Below are 25,823 nucleotides of genomic sequence, written 5' to 3'. Positions count from 1 at the left end.
GAACACACTCAGCTCGTTTTGCAACCAATTCATCATCGACTTTCTGAGCTTCACGAATTTGATGAGTCAATAATGGTTTGGCTTTTAATTCAGCTACTAACACATTGTCAGGTAGAACAGACAAGTGTACATTCATCGCTCGCAAAGCAAACAGTGATTTCCGGCTTAAGGCGTCCGCAACCACATTAGCCTTTCCCGGGTGGTAATCAATGACAAGCTCGTAATCTTTCAACAACTCAAGCCAACGTCTTTGTCGCAGATTCAAGTCTCGTCGAGTCATCAAATATTTGAGACTTTTGTGATCCGAAAACACATGGCACTTCTCACCAAACAAATAATGTCGCCATATTTTCAATGCAAACACAATGGCGGCTAGTTCGAGATCATGGGTCGGATAATTTCTCTCGTGTGGCTTCAATTGTCTCGACGCATAGGCCACAACTCGACCTTCTTGCATCAATACGCAACCCAACCCAAGTAGGGATGCGTCACTATAAATGACAAACTCTTTACCCGATTCGGGTTGCACCAAAATTGGAGCTTCAGTCAAATGAGTTTTCAGTTGATCGAAGCTTTTCTGACATTTCTCCATCCATTCGAACTTAACATCCTTTTGAAGTAGTTTCGTCATTGGTGTGGCTATCATCGAGAAACCTTTGACAAATCGTCGGTAATAACCGGCGAGCCCTAGAAAGCTCCGGACTTCGGTAACATTTCTCGGAGGCTTCCAGTTAAGTATGGCTGAAATTTTGCTCGGGTCAACTCGAATACCCGATGCGGATACCACATGACCCAAGAAGCTAACCTCTCTTAACCAGAACTCACACTTACTGAACTTAGCATATAACTGCTTATCCCGCAAAATTTGCAACACTAGCCTCAGATGCTCAGCATGTTCGGTCTCATCTCTTGAATAGACCAAGATGTCATCAATAAACACAACTACGAACCGATCCAAATACGGCCTGAAGATCCGATTCATCAAATCCATAAACATCGCCGGGGCATTAGTGAGCCCAAACGGCATCACTAAGAACTCGTAGTGACCGTACCTCGTTCTGAAAGCAGTTTTGGGTACGTCCGAATCTCGAATCCGCAACTGATAATAACCCGATCTCAAATCTATCTTTGAAAACACCGATGCTCCCTTTAATTGATCGAACAGATCATCAATACGCGGTAACGGATACTTATTCTTTATCGTCACTTTATTCAGTTGACGATAGTCAATGCACAACCTCATGGTTCCGTCCTTCTTTTTCACGAACAATACTGGTGCACCCCAAGGTGAGAAACTCGGTCGAGCGAAACCTCTATCCGTCAATTCTTGCAACTGAGCTTTCAACTCTTTTAACTCGGTTAGTGCCATACGATACGGAGCGATCGAAATTGGCGTAGTTCCAGGTACAAGCTCAATACCAAACTCTACCTCCCGAACAGGTGGCAAACCCGGTAGCTCTTCAGGAAAAACATCCGGGTATTCACAAACCACCGGCACCGATTCGGGTTTCTTTTCTAACTCCTTGTGATCAATTACATACGCGAGGTATGCTTCGCACCCTTTCCTTACATATTTCTGGGCCAACATTGCTGATATTACAGCTGGCAACCCCCCTTAAGTCCGCAGACTCAACTCGGATTATTTCGTTATTTGCGCACCTCAAATCGATAGTCTTGCTTTTGCAATTCACAACCGCATCATGCGCGGTTAATCAATCCAAACCAAGAATAACATCAAACTCGTCGAATGGCAAAAGCATCAAATCGGCCGGAAAACAGGATTCTCGGATTATTAGAGGGCATCTCTTACACACTTTATCAACAAGTACGCATTGACCCAAAGGGTTTGACACTCGAATTACTAGCTCAGTAGACTCAACAGGTAGAGTCTTACTGGATGCTAAGGTTTCGCATACATATGAATGAGTAGAGCCAGGGTCAATCAATGTAATCACATTAGTATCAAAGAGAGTGAAGGTACCAGTGATGACGTCGGGGGAGGATGCCTCCTCTCGTGCGCGAATGGCATATGCTCTAGCAGGAGTACGGTTCTCGGCTCGATCGGCCGTGTCAGAGGCCCCCTCTGACTACCACCCCTGCCTCCTAAAATTCTCGGTGGTCTACCTCTAGATGTCACTCCACTAGGTCTTGCACCTTGAATCTTATTCTTCTCATCCAGCTCCGTGCAATCTCTAATGAAGTGGTCCTTCGAACCGCATCCGTAACAGGCCCTGCTAGTAGACTTGCCCCAACATTCACCTAGGTGTCGTCTTCCACATTGGGGACATTCAGGTTTCTCGTGACGATTATTACCCACACTAGCTACCGAAGTAGCTCGGGAGCCCATCGATGGTCTTGCCCTGATGGAAATTCCCGCAGTCGCCCTCGACTTATTAATGTCCTCCCTGAACTTCTTTACAGCTGAGAACGGAGCTTTACCCGTCGATCTTTTACGATAATCTCTAGCTTCAAATTTAGCCTTCCTCTTCTCCTTTCCAAGTTCTTCCGCCTTGCAGGCTCGTTTGACTAGTGTTACGAATTCTTTTATTTCCAAAATACCCATTAGTAGCTTTAAATCTTCATTCAATCCTTCCTCGAACCTTTTGCACATAGCAACCTCATCAGCTACACACTCCCGGGCATACCTACTGAGTCTTACGAATTCATGTTCGTATTCAGATACAGTCATACGGCCTTGCTTGAGTTCCAAGAACTCCTTACGCTTCTGATCAATGAACCGTTGGCTAATAAATTTCTTTTGGAATTCCGTTTGAAAGAAGTCCCAAGTTACTCGCTCGTTCGGGACTATGGAAATCAAGGTCCTCCACCAATAGTAGGCTGAGTCTCGCAACAAAGATACAGCACATTTTAGACATTCGTCAGGTGTGCATGACAATTCATCGAACACCCGAATGGTGTTATCAAGCCAGAACTCGGCCCTTTCGGCATCACCAGTTACTATGGCCTTGAACTCCTCGGCCCCACGCTTCCTAATCAAGTCTACAGGTGGCTTACTCAGCCTCACAGGATCAGCGACTGATGGCATTACAGGCTCTTGGGGTGGATTATTCAAATTTGGGAGTTGTTGGACAGCCGGGTTGGTTCGGGCATATTGCGCGACCCACTCATTCATCATGGTAAAGAAGGCTTGTTTAGCCCCCTCACCTTGATTATTCGCAGATGACTGAGGTTCAACAGGCGGCGTCCTTTGTGCAGGAGCAGCCGCTACGCTCTCAACGTCATCCGCTAGGGTTCTTTCTTCACCGGGGTCCATTTACTAATCAAAACAAAAACATTTCAACCGTCGGAAGTCATCACACATTTAAACATTAACATTCGGCATGTATAGCTAGACTCATACGCGCTAAGGTAGTCCTAGAACCGACTAAACCATAGCTCTGATACCAATCAAATGTAACACCCCGAACCCGAAACCGACACCGGAGTCGAACACGAGGTGTTAACTGACTTTAACCCCTTATAAAATTTATTTTCCAGACACTGCCCAATCTGTGTACTAGTCGTTTTAAAAATCATATCTTGAGTTTCGTAACTCGAAAATCAGTTTCGTGATTTTTCCCAGAAACTAGACTCATGTGCCCATCTATGTATTTTTTTCTAGAATTTTTGGTCAGGCCAATTAGTACAGTTTATTAGTCAAAGTCTCCCATGTTGCAGGGGTCGACTACACTGACCTTTGCCCATTACGACCTGGATATCTCCCTGCACGGGGCTTCAATACTGATGCCGTTTGTTTCTATGAAAACTAGACTCAGAGAGGAATCTGTAATATATGATACGACCCCTAATTATCTCTGGTTAATTTATATTGAATTTCCAAAGTCAGAGCAGGGAATCCAGAAACCGTTCTGGCCCTGTCCCACAAAAATCTGATTATCTCTTAATATACTGCCCATATGATCTTTTCGTTACTTCCTCATGAAAACAGACTCATCGAGCTTCGATTACATAATTTATTCATCAATTAATTCCACTCCTACTATTTTTAGTGATTTTTCAATCTCATGACACTGCTGCTGCCAGCATCTGTTACGAAAGTAACTAGGTCCATTTCATGCCTACCCTTGATCCAACTCAATCGAACATTCGTGCCATTTTCGCATGGCTTAAAGTTTACATGCCAAAGTTCAAACGCAACGTCATAGCTTATACATGCCAAAATGTTCTTCTAAGCCACTAAGAAGAAAGTACCAAAACTTGCTATCCGGTGTGATGACTTCGATGACGGCCTGACCCCGCAAAAATAGATGAGTCCAAGCAACCTATAATGGGTGACAAGGAAACACCGAGTGGGTTTATAACTCAGTAAGTCATAAGCAATGCACTACCATCCATCAATAACATTATCACAAGAGGAAACAAAATGGAACGAGACAATTTACTCCATCCATACCGAACCATACCATAGTTCCTCCAACCTATCGATTCAGTTTCATATCAATTCATGCATTCACATTCCATATACTCATCAATAGGACATTGAGGCAATTTCATAAATCAATTTATTTTCGTTACAATCAAACGACTAAACGGCCTTTCACCCATCCTACGATAATTTTTATGTGCGTGACTTCAAGTATATTTGTAACATAGGTTCAAACTTACCGAGCTCAACACCAAGTATAAGCATAGCACCTATTAGCCATGTACTCAAGACACTTACCCGATCCGCTGTCCGCGATCGACTCAATAGTGTCGCACACATAGTGTCCATAATGATTCACGAATGTATATTGAGTCCGCACACTCAGTGCTATATAATCAACTCGCACACTTAGTGCTACGTAATCAAATCGCACACTTAGTGCTACATAGTCAAACTCGCACACTTAGTGCCGCATGGTTAATTCGCACACTTAGTGCATCATATTCATTTCGCACACTTAGTGCAACATAGTCAAATCGCACACTTAGTGCTGTACAATTTAATCCCGCGCACTTAGCGCCAATCTCATGGTCATAAATAGTTATACCCGCACGTTTAGTGCCGAGATCAACAACTCAGTACATCTTACCTCTTTTCTTTTCATTCAACAATTTCATCATCACATACGTACATGCATATATATATATGTATATTTATTCATTCCATTCAGCATCAATACATAAACATTATGACCATTTGAAATAATACCAACTACATGCTTAATGACTTACCTTGTGTTGGGTAAGACGGTTCCAACTCGGCTACTCAGTGATCTTTTCTTTGCCTTTATCGGATCTAGTTCCCTTTTGCTCTTGAGCTTAAGTTCAACAAAACTTAAAATAGTCATTAATCGACTATTCAAGTATTACTTTCAGAATAATATATATATTGATTTGACTTTCACACACATAGATTATAGTAAGCTTTATAATAATCAATAAATAACTCATTGGCAAATTTTCATTAATGTTTACAACAAAATCACATATTCACTACGAGCTGTTTTCCTGAGCAGTAGTCGCTAAATTGTTTATAACTGGAGCTACAAAACTCCAAATCACTAGCCGTTAATTTTCCCTGAATATAGACTCGTATATCTTCCATCCATAAAATTTTCAGAATTTTAGGCTTGGCCAATCAATACCAGATTTTTCTTAAAGTTCCTCCTGTTTCACTGTTTGACTATTCTGACCACTCTTCACTACGAATCAAATTTCTCATTTTTCAGAATTCAAAATGTGTTGTATTTGATCTCATTTGAAACTAGACTCATTAAGGAGTCTAAGCATATAAATTTTATCTTATAATCATTTTTGTACAATTTATAATGATTTTCTAAAAACAGAACAGGGAATCTAGTAGTCATTTTGACTCAGCCCCACAATACTTCAAATATCTCAAGATCGGTAACTCTTTTGTTTTTATAGTTTCTTTTGTAAGAAAATAGACTCTTCAAGCTTTAATGGCATAATTCACTCAGCTTCTAATTCAACTCCTACAAATTATGGCGATTTTCCAAAATCACCTTACTGCTGCTGTCCCCAAACAGATTATTACCAAATCAAATACTAACATTAGCATTTCACCTTAATAGCTAGCTTGCCAAGCCTTAATTTAACATATAATTCACACATATCACATTCAGCTATATATACATTTATCATATTTCCATTTCAGCATATATAACTAACATTTATTCCGAAATTTTAATATCTAATTGCTTATAAACTTTCTTCGGATGTCGTCGACTAAATGATCGACTACTCAACTACTTTCGATTTTCCCCGATCTAAATCCAATTCCTTGGTTTCTTGATCTTAACATATTCAAATAAATCTCATTTTAACATATTTTCATTCAATTTAGTCTAATAACGCATAAATCGGTAAATTACATTTTTACCCCTAATATTTCGCACTTTCACAATTTAGTCTTTATTCCACAAAACACAAAATACACAAAGTTTGGTCACACTCCTTAAGGGCCGAATCTTCCTAGTACCCATATAAGTCGATACATTTCATTTATTTCACCTTTGAGTCCTTCAAAAATTTATTTTTGTAATTTAGCCCTAACTACTCAAAATCACCAAAAACTTCAACACAAAACATATTAATCTTTAACATATCTTTCACTTTTCATCAACAACTATCAAAAGCTCAAGCACTCATCAATGGCAAAACACAAAATCATCATCAATCCACAAAATTGAACCATGGGTTTTTAGAACTCAAGTCAACTACTAAAACATGCATGCATCTCAAGAACAACATCAAACATACCTTAGTCTAGCAAACCACCATAGCCGATTTTCTCAAGCTCTTCCCCTTCCTTTCTTTCCTCTATTCGGCCAAAGGTGTTCAAGAATGAACACATTTTTTTTTTGTTTTCTTTCTTCAACTCACGGCAACAAGGGTGGTATGGATGAGACCATTTTTTTTTTCATCACCCTTCCTTTCATTGTTTAATTACCATGCTCTTTATTTTATTTTTCTTAGCATACATCACTAGCATAACATGTTGGTGACATGTTTCCACCCATAGCATGGCCAGCCACTATGCTTTAATTTGGCTAATTTGACATGCAAGGACAAACACTTTCCCACATATATTAATGGGCCACTTGAACACTTGCCTAGCATATTTCTAAATTGTCTCACATAAGTCCCTACTAATAAATTCCACATACACTGACCAAATTAAAGTATGGAACTATCACACAAGCATTTACGCACATCATAAACACAGAATATAATCTTTAATTATTTATAAGACTCGGTTTTGTGGTCCCGAAACCACTTCCCGACTAGGGTCAATTTTGGGCCGTCACAAATCACACCTCATTACTGGATGTACCTGCGTAGAACCAAGTAAACCATCAATATTTTTATTGAGAAGTTCTACCTGATTTACGTAGAACCAAGTAAACCATCAATCTTTTTATTGAGAAGTTCTACCTAATTTGACAGCATAGTAACTGAGTCGACGTTATCAACGCCGACTGGTTTTGTTGGCTTAGTCCTCATGACTTGCCACTGATAATTATTCAGTGACATTTCTTCAATGAATTCATAAGCCTCTTCAGGTGTTTTGTTGTTGATGGTTCCTCCAACAGCTGCGTCAATCATCTATTTTGTCGAGGGATTCACACCATTGTAAAACGTTTGAACTTGCAGCCATAGAGGTAACCCATGGTGAGGGCACCTTCGTAATAGATCCTTGTGTCTCTCCCATGCATCGTAAAGTGTTTCTAAGTCCATATGCACAAAAGAAGAGATATCATTACGTAACTTAGCCGTTTTAGTCGGCGGAAAATATTTTAGTAGAAATTTTTCGGTCATTTGTTCCCAAGTAGTGATAGACCCTCGTGGTAATGAGTTTAACCACTGTTTAGCTTTGTTTCTCAGTGAAAAAGGGAATAACCAAAGGTAAATGGCATTATCAGAAACACCATTAATTTTGAAAGTGCCGCAAAATTCCAAAAAATTCGCCAAGTGAGTGTTGGGATCCTCATCCTGCAAACCATCAAACTGAACAAACTGTTCTATCATCTGAATTGTGTTAGGTTTCAGTTTGAAATTATTCACAGCAATAGTAGGTCTAACTATACTTGACTCAGTTCCTGTTAAAGAAGGTTTAGCATAGTCATACATAGTGCGTGGAGCAAGATTTTGATTAACCGCAATTGCAGGAGGCAGCTGATTGCCTTGGTTTTCAGCCATCTCTTTGGTTGGGGTTGAGTATCGTCTTCTTGCTCGTTCTCCGTGTATCTTAAGCTTCGCCTTATTTCTCTTTGGTTTCTACAAACTGTGCGATCGATTTCTTCATGAAACAGTAATGGTCCCGACGGGTTTCTTCTAGTCATAAACTATGAAAACTTGCCAAGAGAAGGAAAAAGGAAGTTAATAAATAATAATTAAATTAAATTAAATTGCAAGAAAAATAAATGGTTAAAGTAATAAAAATTGAGTGTTCCTAATATTTCAGTTCCCCGGTAACGGCGCCAAAAACTTGATCGTGAGGTTTTGTGATAGGTTTTATAATTACCCATTCTTGAACTAACTATTATCGCGATGTAGGCAAGTGTACATATCGAACAGTAGTATAATTTTAGCAAGACCGGATTGTCGAACCCCAAGGAACTAAAAGTACTAGTAATGACTGTCTTTTTATTATCTAGCCTAAGAATAAAGAGGTTTTGTTTTAATTAACTAATTATCTAAACTAATAACTCACAGAGAAAAGAATTGGGGAATTGCTTTTGGGAAAATCGATTGAATGAAGACAATACCTAAGAAAAAATCCACCTAGACTTTACTTGTTATTCTGGCTCCAAATTGGACGATTTATTCATTCAACTTGCTCCGTAGATGTAACACCCCGAACCCGAGACCGTCACCGGAGTCGAACACAAGGTGTTAACAAACTTTAAAAATTTTCCAGACACTGCCAATCTGCGTAATAGTCGCTTCAAAAATCATATCTTGAGTTCAGAAACTCGGAATCCAGTTCCGTAAATTTTCCCTGAAACTAGACTCATATTCCCATCTACATATTTTTTTCTAGAATTTTTGGTTGGGCCAATTAGTACAGTTTATTATTCAAAGTCTCCTATGTTACAGGGATCGACTACCCTGACCTTTGCGCATTACGACTTGGATATATCCCTGTACAGGGCTTCAATACTGATGCCGTTTGTTTCTATAGAAGCTAGACTCAGAGAGGAACCTATAAATATATGGCTTGACTCCAAATTGTCTCTGGTTAATTTATAATGAATTTCCAAAGTCGGAACAGGAAATCCAGAAACCGTTCTGGCCCTGTCTCACAAGAACCTAAATATCTCTTAACATACTGTCCGTATGATTGTTTCGTTACTTTCCTATGAAAATAGATTCGTCAAGGTTCGTTTACATAATTTATTCACTATTTAATTCCATTCCTACTATTTTTAGTGAATTTCCAAATCTACATCACTGCTGCTGTCAGCATCTGCCTTTAAGGTAGACTTTACCTATTTCATAGTTTCCATGATTCAACTAGCCCTTTTTGCATAAGTAGCACAATTTATGATAGTGATTAACCATTCCCATGGCCAATCCTTGTCAAGCCTATCCACACCTCTCAATAACCATATCCATACCAAATGATTATAACATTACACTCAAACATATATAAGCCATTTTCGCATGGCTATCCAAAATTATACAAGTCCAAAGGGTCCATGACCCACAACAAACGGGTAGTCCTATACATGCCATTTCGAAGTTCAACCAAAATTGTACCAAAAGGGGGGGGGCTTTGATAGTGTGGGCGACTTCGACTTCAAAATCCCGAGTCCGATAGCTGGAGAACCAAAATCTATAAAATAGAGGATCAAAGAAACGGAGTAAGCAATTTATGCTTAGTAAGTTTTGAGCAAGGAATTCCAGCACAGCAAAAGTATAGCATTCATATAGCTAAACGAATAATTTCATATGCACAAATTTTCGATATCATACTTGCTTCACATTACCAACCCTTATGTACATACACAAAAGATCAACTTAGCCAAAGGCCGGTAGCTCGTTTATCAACTGAGCGAATACTTATTTGTAAGGGCTCAACTAAATTCAAGCACATACGAAACATACCTCAATGTTGGGATGTTTCTAGAGTATTTACTGAAATTTTTACAGCAAGATCATTCATTCCCAAATCACGTACCTTCGGAATTTAACCGGATATAGCTACTCGTTCAAATGCCTTCGGGACATAGCCCAGTTATAGTAACTCGCACAATTGCCTTCGGGACTTAACCCAGATTTAGTAACTCGCACAAATGCCTTCGGGCTTAGCCCGGAATTAGTATCTCGCACAAATGCCTTCGGATCTTAGTCCGGATATGGTCACTTAGCACAAAGCCTTCGGGACTTAGCCCGGACATCATTCAAATAACCATGCACATTTAACAATAAAATCATGGCACATTCGTATTTCGTTTTCGTTAGTAAAACTCAAACACAAGACATTTATCATTCTTGCAATTTCGGCTCAATAGCCACACAAAGAGCATGATTTTGGTTTGCTTAAAACATGATCTAATCAAATCATAATTTAAGCTCTTTTACTCAGGAACTTACCTCGGGTGTTGTCGAACGATTCCGATAGCTATTCGACCACTTTTTCCTTCCCTTTATCGGATTTAGTTCCCCTTTGCTCTTGAGCTTAATTAAACAAATAAATTGATTTAATCATTTGAGCATCGGAAAGAGGAACACAAGGCACTTAGCCCATTTTTATACATTAGACATTAAAGTCACATATGTACGGAATCATGAATCAAACTCAACATTTTAGCTAATTTTTCCCCCTTGGCCGAATTTTCTAAGCCAAGACAAAAGCATCAATATGCTTGCCTCTAACCGAATACATGCAACACCAATCTCCTTCCTATGGCCGAATATGCATGTCTATTTTGGGGCCGATTTCAACACTTAATACATTCTACTAGTATGGTCACTTGTATTGACTAAACACCCTTTTGTTTCAAGTTCAAAACTTGGCTAATACACACATATATACACTAGTAAAGCATCCTCTCCCTTTCCATCAATTTAACACATGCATTACTCATTAATATACAAAAATTATATTCGGCCTTAGCACACAACTTGCTAGCCGATTCTTCTCCATCTAGCAACCAATGCACATATGTGCTCACTCAAAAATGCTAAAAAGAAGATTCAAGAATCATCAATCCACCATCACATGCATCATTAACAAGCTTCATATTTAGCATGCAATGGCATTAACACAAAATTTACCTAGGCCGAATATCATCCCCATGACATAGCAAAGATTTGAACCATGGGCTAATTAGAACTCAAGCTAGCAACTAAAAACATGCATGAATCTCATGGCACAACCTCAAACATACCTTGATCTAGATACAAGTATGGCCAAACCTCCTCCTAATCCTCTTCCAAACCAAACATGAAGCAAGAACTCCTTCCTCCTTCCTTTGAATTTTCGGCCAAATGAAGATGAAAAAGGATGAACAAAATTTTCTCTTTTCTTTTCTTTAACTCACGGCAATGGGGGGGGGAAACAACTACACACTTTTTTTTTTGTTTTCATCATATTCCCTTTCATTATTTTATGCCTATGCTCCTTATTTTATTTTTTTCCACCCATGATGCACCAACACAACATGTCTATGACATGTCTTGCCCATCACACTTGGTCTACCATGCTTGTCATGGCCGGGCACTACTAGTTAGGGGGGAATTTGACATGCAAGTCCCCCCTTTTTATTTCATGCTCTAATAGGTCCTTATGCTTCGACCTATCACATTTCAAAAATGTCGCACATAAGTCCTATTGACTAAATTAACATGCAATCGACTAAATCGAAGCTTGAAATTTTCACACATTCATAATTACATATTCTAGACAATAAATATCACATTCAAACATTTTGGTGACTCGGTTTAGCGGTCCCGAAACCACTTCCCGACTAGGGTCAATTTTGGGCTGTCACAACTCTCCCCCACTTAAGAAATTTTCGTCCCCGAAAATCTTACCGGTAAATAGGTTTGGGTATCGTTCTTTCATCGAGCTCTCGGTTTCCCAAGTAGCTTCCTCAATCCCGTGTTTGAGCCATAACACCTTAACTAACGAAACCCTTTTGTTTCGCAACTCTTTCACTTCACGAGCTAGGATACGAATCGGTTCTTCTTCATAACTCAAGTCAGATTGAATTTCAACTTCTGAGGGATTAATCACATGTGACGGATCGGATCTATAACGTCGAAGCATTGAAACATGAAAGACATCGTGAATCTTTTCAAGTTCAGGGGGCAAAATCAATCTATACGCAACCGGACCAACTCGTTCGGAGATTTCGTACGGCCCAATGAATCTCGGGCTCAACTTGCCCTTACGGCCAAATCTGAGTACATTTTTCCAAGGCGAGACTTTAAGAAACAGTTTATCTCCCACCTGATATTCAATGTCTTTTCGTTTCAAATCCGCATACGATTTTTGACGATCTGTGGCTGCTTTCAGACTTTCACGGATTACCTTTACTTTCTGTTCGGCATCCTTAATCAAATCAACTCCGAAAATTTTACTTTCACCGAGCTCGGTCCAAAACAATGGTGTACGGCATTTACGACCGTACAAAGCCTCGTAAGGTGCCATCTTAATACTTGATTGAAAACTATTGTTGTAAGCGAATTCAATCAAAGGTAAATACCGTTCCCATGAACTACTGAACTCGAGGATGCGACATCTCAACATATCCTCAAGTATTTGAATTATCCGCTCAGATTGACCATCGGTTTGGGGGTGAAAAGCAGTGCTAAAATGCAGCTTGGTACCCAAAGCTTCTTGCAATTTCCTCCAAAATCGCGAGGTGAATCTCGGATCTCTATCCGACACGATATAAATAGGTACCCCGTGTAATCTCACAATCTAAGAAACATACAATTCGGCTAGTTTATCCAATGAAAAATCCGTACGCACGGGGATAAAGTGAGCCGACTTAGTCAGTCTATCAACAACAACCCAAATCGCATCCTTCTTACTTGCTGACAATGGCAGTCCGGACACAAAGTCCATTGTGACTCGATCCCATTTCCACTCGGGTATCATGATCGGCTGAAGTAATCCTGAAGGCACTTGATGTTTCGCTTTCACTTGTTGACATATTAAACATCTCGAAACAAAGTCGGAGATGTCTCGTTTCATACCATGCCACCAAAACCAACGTTTCAAATCGTTGTACATTTTCGTACTCCCCGGGTGAATTGACATTCGGCTACAATGGGCTTCGTTCAGAATCATCGAAATGAGTCCCGAATTCCTTGGAACGCACAAACGACTTCTGAACCTCAAACAATCATCAACATCAATTTGAAACTCCAATTCCTTGTTCGGAACACACTCAGCCCGTTTTTCAACCAATTCATCATCAACCTTCTGGGCTTCACGAATTTGATGAATCAATAATGGTTTGGCTTTTAATTCAGCTACTAACACATTGTCGGGTAGAACAGACAAGTGCACATTCATCGCTCGTAAAGCAAACAATGATTTCCGGCTTAAGGCGTCCGTAACCACATTAGCCTTTCCCGGGTGGTAATCAATGACAAGCTCGTAATCTTTCAACAACTCAAGCCAACGTCTTTGTCGCAGATTTAAGTCTCTTTGAGTCATCAAATATTTGAGACTTTTGTGATCCGAAAATACATGGCACTTTTCACCAAATAAGTAATATCGCCATATTTTTAAAGCAAATACAATGGCAGCTAGTTCAAGATCATGGGTCGGATAATTTTTCTCATGTGGCTTTAATTGTCTCGACGCATAGGCCACCACTCGACCTTCTTGCATCAATACGCAACCCAACCCAAGTAGGGATGCGTCACTATAAATGACAAACTCTTTGCCTGATTCGGGTTGCACTAAAATTGGAGCTTCAGTCAAATAAGTTTTTAGTTGATCAAAACTTTTCTGACATTTTTCCGTCCATTCGAACTTAACATCCTTTTGAAGTAGCTTCGTCATTGGTGTGGCTATCATCGAGAAACCTTTGACAAATCGTCGGTAATAACCGGCGAGCCCCAGGAAGCTCCGAACTTTAGTAATATTTCTTGGAGGCTTCCAGTTAAGTATGGCTGAAATTTTGCTCGGGTCAACTCGAATACCCGATGCGGATACCACATGACCCAAGAAGCTAACCTCTCTTAACCAGAACTCTGAACTTAGCATATAACTACTTATCCCGCAAAATTTGCAACACTAGTCTCAGGTGCTCAGCATGTTCGGTCTCATCTCTTGAATAGACCAAGATGTCATCAATGAACACAACTACGAACCGATCCAAATATGGTCTGAAGATCTGATTCATCAAATCCATAAATACCGCAGGGGCATTAGTGAGCCCAAACGGCATCACTAAGAATTCGTAGTGACCATATCTCGTTCTGAAGGCAATTTTGGGTATGTCCGAATCTCGAATTCGCAACTGATAATAGCCCGATCTCAAATCTATTTTTGAGAACACTGAGGCTCCCTTCAGTCGGTCGAACAAATCATCGATACGCGGTAATGGATATTTGTTCTTTATCGTCACTTTATTCAGTTGACGATAGTCAATGCACAACCTCATGGTTCCGTCCTTCTTTTTCACGAACAATACTGGTGCACCCCAAGGTGAGAAAATTGGTCGAGCAAAACCTCTATCCGTCAATTCTTGCAACTGAGCTTTCAACTCTTTTAACTCGGTTGGTGCCATACGATACGGAGCCATCGAAATCGGCGTAGTCCCAGGTACAAGCTCAATACCAAACTCTATCTCCCGAACAGGTGGTAAACCCGGTAATTCTTCAGGAAAAACATCCGGGTATTCACAAACCACCGGCACAGATTCGGGTTTCTTTTCTAATTCTTTTTCATCAAGTACATACGCAAGGTATGCTTCGCACCCTTTTCTTACATATTTCTGGGCCAACTTTGAGGATATTACAGCTGGCAACCCATCCAAGTCCGTAGACTCAACTCGGATTACTTCGTTATTTGCGCACCTCAATTCAATAGTCTTGCTTTTGGAATTCACAACCGCATCATGCACGGTCAACCAATCCAACCTGAGAATAACGTCAAATTCATCAAATGGCAAAAGCATCAAGTCCGCCGGAAAACAGGAACCTCGAATTACTAGGGACATTCCTTACACACTTTGTCGACAAGCACGTAACGACCCAAGGGATTTGACACCCGAATTACGAACTCAGTAGACTCAATAGGTAAAGTCTTACTGGATGCTAAGGTTTCACATATGTAAGAATGAGTAAAACCGGGGTCAATCAAAGCAATTACATTAGTATGAAAGAGAGTAAAAGTACCGGTAATAACATCAGGCGAAGAAACATCCTCGCGGGCACGTATAGCATAAGCTCTAGCAGGCGCACGAGCCTCGGATCTGGTCATAGCATCTCTAGATCCTCTCTGACCACCACGAGCATTGCCCGTATTTCCAGATGGTCTACCTCGAGCAGTGGTAGCACCCGGTTTCCCACTCTGATTTACATTCTGTTCAGACAACCTCGGGCAATCTTTAATGAAGTGGTCAACTGATCCGCACTTGTAACAGGAGCGGTCAGGGAATCTACAACTCCCCGAATGCCATTTACCGCAATATCGACATTTCGTTCTGTCTCGACGTTCATTCCCAACACTGGCGACCGAAGTGCCTCGTGTACCCACAGGGGGTCGATCACGATCTCGTCTAAAAAGGCCCGAAGTGCCTCTCGACCAGCCCACATCATCTCGAAATTTCTTCGATGCCTGTTGAAGAGGCTTTCTCGAAGATCTTTTACGAAACTCTCCAGTTCCCACATCAACTTTTTGTTTTTCTTTTCTAAGCTCTTCGGCTTTACAAGCTCGCTCGACAAGTACTACGAACTCTCGTATTTCAAGAACGCCAATGAACATTTTTATATCTTCATTCAGCCCATCCTCGAAGCGTTTACACATGATAGCCTCAGACGAAACACATTCCCGAGCGTATTTGCTAAGTCTAACAAATTTTCGCTCGTAATCAGTAACCGACATGGAACCTTGCTTAAGCTCAAGAAATTCCTTCCGTTTTTGATCAACAAATCTCTGACTGATATACTTTTTCCGAAACTCAGTTTGGAAAAACTCCCAAGTTACTTGCTCTCGGGGCACAACAGAAGTCAGAGTACTCCACCAATAGTAGGCAGAATCACGTAGCAAGGAGATAGTACACTTTAAGCATTCATCGGGTGTACAAGATAGCTCATCGAGTACCCGGATAGTGTTGTCCAACCAAAATTCAGCTTGCTCGGCATCGTCGCTATCCGTAGCTTTAAATTCAGTGGCCCCATGTTTTCAGATTCTGTCAACTGGGGCTTATTTGACCTTATTTGGTCAGTTACCGGAGGTGTTGTAGGTGCGGGGGTTGTATTAGTCGGGAAGGGAGGTTGTGGAACAGCCGTATTAGTTCGAATGTATTGGTTGAACCAATCATTCATCACGCTATAGAGAGCTTGTCTAGCTTCATCATTCGGGTTACTAGCATTAGGTTGAGAGTCCACCGGCGCTGTCCCTTGTGCGGGAGCAGGCGCTACACTCTCAAGATCATCAGCTACCGCTCGGTCGGGATCGGGATCCATTACTATAAATAAACACAATTGCAAATGTCAGAAATCACCACACTATCAAATAATCACATAAAATGGCATGTATAGCTAGACCCAACGCATTACGGTAGTCCTAAAATCGACTAAACCGTAGCTCTAATACCAATCAAATGTAACACCCCGAACCCGAGACCGTCACCGGAGTCGAACACAAGGTGTTAACAAACTTTAAAAATTTTCCAGACACTGCCAATCTGCGTAATAGTCTCTTTAAAAATCATATCTTGAGTTCAGAAACTCGGAATCCAGTTCCGTAAATTTTCCCTGAAACTAGACTCATATGCCCATCTACATATTTTTTTCTAGAATTTTTGGTTGGGCCAATTAGTACAGTTTATTAGTAAAAGTCTCCCATGTTACAGGGATCGACTACCCTGCCATTGCACATTACGACTTGGATATCTCCCTGTACAGGGCTTCAATACTGATGCCGTTTGTTTCTATAGAAACTATACTCAGAGAGGAATCTATAAATATATGGCTTGACTCCTAATTGTCTCTGGTTAATTTATAATGAATTTCCAAAGTCGGAACAGGAAATCCAGAAACCGTTCTGGCCCTGTCTCACAAGAACCTGAATATCTCTTAACATACTGTCCGTATGATTGTTTCGTTACTTTCCTATGAAAATAGATTCATCAAGGTTCGTTTACATAATTTATTCACTATTTAATTCCATTCCTACTAGTTTTAGTGAATTTCCAAATCTACATCACTGCTGCTGTCAGCATCTGCCTTTAAGGTAGACTTTACCTATTTCATAGTTTCCATGATTCAACTAGCCCTTTTTGCATAAGTAGCACAATTTATGATAGTGATTAACCATTCCCATGGCCAATCCTTGTCAAGCCTATCCACACCTCTCAATAACCATATCCATACCAAATGATTATAACATTACACTCAAACATATATAAGCCATTTTCGCATGGCTATCCAAAATTATACAAGTCCAAAGGTCCATGACCCACAACAAACGGGTAGTCCTATACATGCCATTTCGAAGTTCAACCAAAATTGTACCAAAAGGGGGGGCTTTGATAGTGTGGGCGACTTTGACTTCAAAATCCCGAGTCCGATAGCTGGAGAACCAAAATCTATAAAATAGAGGATCAAAGAAACGGAGTAAGCAATTTATGCTTAGTAAGTTTTGAGCAAGGAATTCCAGCACAGCAAAAGTATAGCATTCATATAGCTAAACGAATAATTTCATATGCACAAATTTTCGATATCATACTTAGCAACCCTTATGTACATACACAAAAGATCAACTTAGCCAAAGGCCGGTAGCTCGTTTATCAACTGAGCGAATACTTATTTGTAAGGGCTCAACTAAATTCAAGCACATACGAAACATACCTCAATGTTGGGATGTTTCTAGAGTATTTACTGAAATTTTTACAGCAAGATCATTCATTCCCAAATCACGTACCTTCGGAATTTAACCGGATATAGCTACTCGTTCAAATGCCTTCGGGACATAGCCCGGTTATAGTAACTCGCACAATTGCCTTCGGGACTTAACCCGGATTTAGTAACTCGCACAAATGCCTTCGGGCTTGCCCGGAATTAGTATCTCGCACAAATGCCTTCGGATCTTAGTCCGGATATGGTCACTTAGCACAAAGCCTTCGGGACTTAGCCCGGACATCATTCAAATAACCATGCACATTTAACAATAAAATCATGGCACATTCGTATTTCGTTTTCGTTAGTAAAACTCAAACACAAGACATTTATCATTCTTGCAATTTCGGCTCAATAGCCACACGAAGAGCATGATTTTGGTTTGCTTAAAACATGATCTAATCAAATCATAATTTAAGCTCTTTTACTCAAGAACTTACCTCAGGTGTTGTCGAACGATTCCGATAGCTATTCGACCACTTTTTCCTTCCCTTTATCGGATTTAGTTCCCCTTTGCTCTTGAGCTTAATTAAACAAATAAATTGATTTAATCATTTGAGCATCGGAAAGAGGAACACAAGGCACTTAGCCCATTTTTATACATTAGACATTAAAGTCACATATGTATGGAATCATGAATCAAACTCAACATTTTAGCTAATTTTTCCCCCTTGGCCGAATTTTCTAAGCCAAGACAAAAGCATCAATATGCTTGCCTCTAACCGAATACATGCAACACCAATCTCCTTCCTATGGCCGAATATGCATGTCTATTTTGGGGCCGATTTCAACACTTAATACATTCTACAAGTATGGTCACTTGTATTGACTAAACACTCTTTTGTTTCAAGTTCAAAACTTGGCTAATACACACATATATACACTAGTAAAGCATCCTCTCCCTTTCCATCAATTTAACACATGCATTACTCATTAATATACAAAAATTATATTCGGCCTTAGCACACAACTTGCTAGCCGATTCTTCTCCATCTAGCATCCAATGCACATATGTGCTCACTCAAAAATGCTAAAAAGAAGATTCAAGAATCATCAATCCACCATCACATGCATCATTAACAAGCTTCATATTTAGCATGAAATGGCATTAACACAAAATTTACCTAGGCCGAATATCATCCCCATGACATAGCAAAGATTTGAACCATGGGCTAATTAGAACTCAAGCTAGCAACTAAAAACATGCATGAATCTCATGGCACAACCTCAAACATAACTTGATCTAGATACAAGTATGGCCAAACCTCCTCCTAATCCTCTTCCAAACCAAACATGAAGCAAGAACTCCTTCCTCTTTCCTTTGAATTTTCGGCCAAATGAAGATGAAAAAGGATGAACAAAATTTTCTCTTTTCTTTTCTTTAACTCACGGCAATGGGGGGGGAAACAACTACACACTTTTTTTTTGTTTTCATCATATTCCCTTTCATTATTTTATGCCTATGCTCCTTATTTTATTTTTTTCCACCCATGATGCACCAACACAACATGTCTATGACATGTCTTGCCCATCACACTTGGTCTACCATGCTTGTCATGGCCGGGCACTACTAGTTAGGGGGGGGAATTTGACATGCAAGTCCCCCCTTTTTATTTCATGCTCTAATAGGTCCTTATGCTTCGACCTATCACATTTCAAAAATGTCGCACATAAGTCCTATTGACTAAATTCACATGCAATCGACTAAATCAAAGCTTGAAATTTTCACACGTTCATAATTACATATTCTAGACAATAAATATCACATTCAAACATTTCGGTGACTCGGTTTAGCGGTCCCGAAACCACTTCCCGACTAGGGTCAATTTTGGGCTGTCACAGTAGAGATCCCTAAGTTATGTTATTATCCTTATTCAAGACTAATAACATCTAATCCCTAGATTGAATAACCGAGACTTTTCTCTTATTAACACTCTAGGGTTGCATTAACTCGATCTATGGATCCCCTTATTAGGTTTCACCCTAATTCGGCAAAATCTTGTCACCCTATTTCTAGGCGCGCAATCAACTCCGCTTAATTATGACAAATTTACTCTTAGACAGGGTCTATTCCTCCTCTGAATAAGAGCATGTCTTGAATCAGTATTCTGGGATATCAAAACAAGAATTAAGAACACATAATTAAGAACAAGTTAAATATTTATCATACGATTCAGAAAATAATAACAAGATTCATCTTAGGTTTCATTCCCCTTAGTTATTTAGGGGTTTTAGTTCATAACTAAATAAGAAAACATCTCAGAAGAATAAAGAATACAAAACATAAAGAAAACCCCAAACTCCTAAAGGGAAATTGAGGAGAGATCTTCAGTCTTGATGCTGAATCCGGCTTCTGAGATGGATCAATCAGCTTTCTTGGAGTAATTCCTTACCCTCTCTTCTCCATTTCCTTTTTCTTCCTCCTCTAGGGTGTATTTATAGGCTTTGGAATGCCTAGAAGCCCTCAAAAGTGGCCTTTTCGAAATTGGACTTAACTTGGGCTCGGTAGGGACATGCCAGTGTTCGATTACTCCAGGCCGTGCTTGAGCCTGTTAAAATGGCACAGGCGTGTGCTATACCCGTGTGAATCATGCTTCAATTCTGGCAAATTGACACGGTCGTGTGGCCTGCCCGTGTGAAGAGGTCCAAGCCGTGTTGATTTCGTACTTTAGCCCATTTTCTCTATTTTTGGCCCGTTTTCTCGTTTCTTTCGCTCTCCTATGCTCTCCTAAGTATAAAACTTAAAATTAAAGCATTAGGAGTATCGAATTCACCAATTCTAATGAGAAATCATCCATAAAATGCATTAAACATAGGGTCAAATTATGTATAATTTATGGTTTATCACCTGCACATAGTACCACCCTTGTAATCAAAGCTACCTTCTTCACAAAATGGCCTTCACATAGTACCACGCTTGTAACAAAGCTATCTTTCTTCAGAAAGTGGCCTTCACATAGTACCACACTTGTGACCAAGCTATCTCTTCTCAAAATGGCCTTCACATAGTACCACACTTGAGTCACTAGTGACATGCCACTTGTATCCTATTATGTTCCTAATGTTCAATTGGGAAATTGCTCACTTTTCGATACTCGTCAGTTTCATTCAATATTCAGCCACATTTCATAAAACATAATAAAATGTGATAACGTAAGTAAAAACGATGCATTATTTACATACAAACTTACCTCGATGCAAAATATGACGAATTTGCAATTTAGTCTACAACCTTTTCTTTTCCTCGATCAAGGTCAAATCCTCATCTCTCTTGATCTATAACAACACACTTAACTCATTTAATACTCACATTATTCAATTTAGTCCAAGAATCACATTATGGAAAAATTATATTTTTGCCCCTAAAGTTTCACATATTTACAATTTAGCCTCCAGGCTCGCAAGATGAAAAGCACTTATTTTTTTCTCAAATTGTAAGCCTATTCGATTCATATTCCCTCTTATAACAGCTCACATTTTTCACCAAATCACATTTTCTACACATAATTTTACAACTTTTACAAATAGGTCCTTTTATGCAATTTCATCAAAAACCACTTAGTAAAAGTTGTTTATCACACCCCAAACTTTCATATTCTTCCATAAAACATCAAAACACATGCATGTCATCCATGGGTAAATTTTTAAACACAAACCCTAGCTCAAAATAATGGTGGAAATAGCTAAATCGAGCTACTAGGATCTCAAAAATGTAAAGAACATTACAAACGAGGCTAGGATGCACTTACAATCGAGCTTGGAAGCTTAGAAAGCCCTAGCTATGTCTTCCTCATGTGAAATTCAGCCAAGGGTTGAAGATGGACAAAAATTGGCTTTTAATTTTGTTTTTAATTCATTTGAATTACCAAATAACCAAATTACCCTTAATGAAAAACTTTAGAAATATGCCGAACCATGTCCATTTTTGTCCACCAACTTAACCAATGGTGTAACTCCCCAAAAGTGTTATATTTTGGTTTTGTGAATTGTGACACAAGTGAGTATTTGCTTCAGTGGTTAAGTGTTCTGGGTGTGTGTGAGAGGTCCCAAGTTCAAGCCTTACTTAGGTAAATTTTTGTATTTTTTTGAATAAAGCCTCAACCTTGTTTAGTAGGTTGTTAATTAATTGGTTGTCAATATTCATCAAAATGGGCCTTCTGGTCTGGTGGTTTAATGGAGTGTTAGTTTGTTGGAGGTTTTGTGTTCAATTCTATGTGATGGCAAGGAGAAGTATTTTTGCTCCAATTTTCGGCTAGAGTTGTATTGAAAGGGGATTATGAGTAGTGGACGGTTAATGGGATAATGGTGAGAGATTTGAGGAGATAATGGGGGAAGTTCTCAGAATATTACCTATTTTGAGTTTTTTTTCCAAATTTTCAGTTCCCTCTCCTTTTTCCCGAAACTCTGACGGCAACTCTCCTCTTTCCCACTCCTTATTTTCTTTTGATCTAAATCGATACTTTTCCCTTGCTGTTCGTTTGTTTTACTCTTCAGGAATCTGTTTCCTACTTTCTGTCCCTAGTTGCAAAGAATTGAGTGTAAAAGGCTACCCTAGTGCTGTTTAATAGTTAAATTGTTCGAGGTTTCGAGGGTCTAGAGTGTTCGAGGTTCGTTTTAGCATCAAAGCGTAACAGTTGTGTATTCAAAAACAAAAAAAATGAGGTTTCGACGAAAGCCGAAAACCATTCTGTCGACGCCACACAGGCATGTGGTCGCCCGTGTAGTAGGCCGTGTAATGGAACACAGGCGTGTGATCGATGAGTCAGGCCGTAAGTGTAGGACATGGTCGTGTGATGGCCAGGTAGGGGGAAACACAAAAATTTACACACTTTTTCGTACCCTTTTTAACTTAAATTCATGCGAATTCGGTTAAATTCTTGTCGAAAAATAATTAATTTTTATAAAATAATTAAAGTGAACTTAAAATATGAACATGTTGAAATTTAGTTAATTTTGTAATTATTTTTGATGAATTTTGGTTATTTTCGACAGATTTGTACAAAAGGCGAAAAATGGCTCGGCAGACACTGCAGAAGCACAAAACCGATAAGCAATTTGAAATATCGAGGTGAATTAATTTCCATCCTAAGACAGTCCAAAATTATGTATTAAATCATAATATAATTAATTTTAATTTATATCCAAGTTAATTTGGGTTAATAGATTATTATTAATTAATTATGAAAAAATGGCCCGATTAAATTGAACCGAATGAACCGAACTAGCCAAGGAGAGGACACCCCAAAACCGTCCAACTGCTGACTGAATTTAGCTCATTAGTTGATTATTTAAGGTGTAAAGAAGCCCTTGAATACTTGTTCAAATTGCAAATCATCCCCTTCACAATTGATGGCTTTGAAGATTTGCCCCAAGCCAAATTTAGCAAAGTTGAAGCCATCAACTTTGCCACATAGACGGCCGGCCAAGGGGTGGCACTCTGGCTGCAATTTTTAGCAAATTTTAGCCGCCACATTCTGCTATAAAAACCCCCCTTGGCTGATCCCTCATTCATCCCTCATTCATTCACATCTCTTCTCTCCTCTCTCGCTTTCTCCTATCATTTTCCCATTCAAAGTCCCTTGCTCTCTTGCCAATTTCTCCCCTTGAAAAAGTGGCATTCATCAGCCATTTTGGAGTAGCAATTGAGTGTTCATAGCAGCCTTGATCAATGAGGAACAACAAAGAAGGAATAACGGAACAACCTAGTCAAGCCACGGCAAAACATTAAATTTGATTCTTGTTCCCTATCTCTTTAAATTTTGTTGTTTTTGTGATGAACATATCTATGAATATTTATGTTATTGAAATGGTTAATTTAATCAGCTTAGCTTGAATTTAATTTGTGTTGGTTTGATTGCATTTCATCTTCTTAAATTATTAAAATTGTGTTTATGTTGTTATAGGCATCGGTAAAATGCTTGATTAAGTAAAAGCATGCCTAAGTTATTCTTTCATTACAATTGTAACGTAGCTAATGAATTAATTATTTAAAGGGATTGAAATTGTAATTAATTGACACTGTACTTAATCAGTGCATGTTTATTCTTCTAAGGTAGCTTAAGGTTAAATTAACAATGTATCTGGCGATACACTTGCCTTGCATAACTTGGAAGATTATTGTGATTAAACTGTTTCAAGGTAAGGATACCTTGTTACCTCACATAGTCTTTTATGTACTTATTAGATTTAATTAATTGTTTGAATTGACATAGGGATATGCAAGAGATTAGTTCAATTTAATGAGTATGTATGTGCCATAACATGTTTGCTTATTAACATCTGTTTAATCATTTGAATTAACATAGGGATATGTTAAGAGATGGATGGATTTGTGTAAGTGAGTATGTTCATAAGTTAGCAAATTACCGAGTTGCCGTGAATTTATTCGTAACAGCATAATTATGAGTTTAATAATTCTAAGTTAAAGAAATGTAATTGAATCAACACAATTATGTCATCTTGATTAAATCATATTTGAAATCGTGCATTTGAGATCTATTTCTTTAGTTTACTTAGGTTAAAATCTAGCTTTTAATCAACCTCTTCAAACAAAATATTTTTCTTCACCAAAGTGTTTTAAATAGAATTCATAAATAATTCTTTTCACGTCCTTGTGGGTACAATAACTCAACTTTTACTTGTCACTTTATTACTTGTTGCGATTGTGTACACTTACACATTTCTGTCGTTCCAAGTTCTTGGTACCATTGCCGGGGACTATTTTAAAATGTCATTATTTGTGAATTTGTTAGTTTTACGTTTTGGTTTAATTTTTTGTTTAATTTTCAACTTAGTTAATTTAACTTCGAAAATCCAAATCAAGGAAACGGAGCAAACCTTGCTCAAAATCATATCCTTATTGTTGATGATAAGGATAGAGCTTTAAGACAGTATGACGTGCCAGTGTTTGATGATCATAATCCGGGTATTAGGAGACCTGAAATTGAGGCACAACAGTTCAAGCTAAAGCCAGTCATATTCCAGATGCTTCAGACTGTGGGCAAATTCAGTGGAATGCCTACTGAAAATCCTTATCTTCATTTAAGATTGTTTATTGAGGTGAGCGATTCTTTCAAATTAGCCAAAGTACCCGAAGATTCATTATGATTGAAGCTGTTCCCATATTCACTAAGGGACAGAGTTCGAGCCTGGTTGAACTCATTGCCACCAAATTTAACTTTCACATGGCAAGAGTTAGCAGAAAGATTCCTTATGAAGTATTTCCCGCCTAGCAAGGATGCTAAATTGAGGAACGAGATCACTGCCTTCCAACAAATGGATGATGAGTCCTTGTATAAGGCATGGGAAAGGTACAAAGAATTATTACGGAAGTACCCTCATCACGGAATCCCACATTGCATCCAACTTGAGACATTTTATAATGGTCTCAATGCTCACACGAGGATGGTAATGGATGCTTCTCCTAACAATGCTCTCCTTTCTAAGTTTTATAATGAGGCTTATGAAATCATTGAGAGGATTGCTAGCAACAATTATCAATGGCCAACCAATTGAGCGGCGTCAGGAAGACGAGTTGCTGGAATACATAAAGTAGATGCTCTTACTTCACTCGCATCTTAGGTATCATCAATATCCTCAATGTTAAAAAATCTTACTACTAATGGGTCTAATAGTTTTGCAACACAGCCACCAAATCAATTTGAAAGTATAGTCGATGTCTATTATGGGGAAGGACATTTGTTCAAATAATGTCCATCAAACCCAGAATCCATGTACTACATAGGTAACCAGAACCA

The 25,823-nt window shown here is 39.1% G+C and overlaps 2 non-coding genes across 2 annotated transcripts; one reads left to right on the top strand and one right to left on the bottom strand.

Annotated features, from left to right (window-relative positions):
• Positions 1 to 7,633: 7,633 nt before the first annotated feature.
• Positions 7,634 to 7,740, top strand: LOC121216398 (small nucleolar RNA R71). The gene has a single exon (XR_005912587.1). It is a non-coding gene; the product is annotated as a small nucleolar RNA R71 (small nucleolar RNA).
• A 17,568-nt stretch (positions 7,741 to 25,308) lies between these two features.
• LOC121217144 (small nucleolar RNA R71) lies at positions 25,309 to 25,415 on the bottom strand. The gene has a single exon (XR_005913325.1). It is a non-coding gene; the product is annotated as a small nucleolar RNA R71 (small nucleolar RNA).
• Between the last annotated feature and the right edge of the window lie 408 nt (positions 25,416 to 25,823).

The sequence above is a fragment of the Gossypium hirsutum genome, chromosome A02 (genome assembly GCF_007990345.1).
Source record: "Gossypium hirsutum isolate 1008001.06 chromosome A02, Gossypium_hirsutum_v2.1, whole genome shotgun sequence".
NCBI lineage: Eukaryota > Viridiplantae > Streptophyta > Magnoliopsida > Malvales > Malvaceae > Gossypium > Gossypium hirsutum.
Note: the sequence above shows the minus strand (reverse complement) of the source record. Positions and strands in the feature narration are given on the sequence as shown.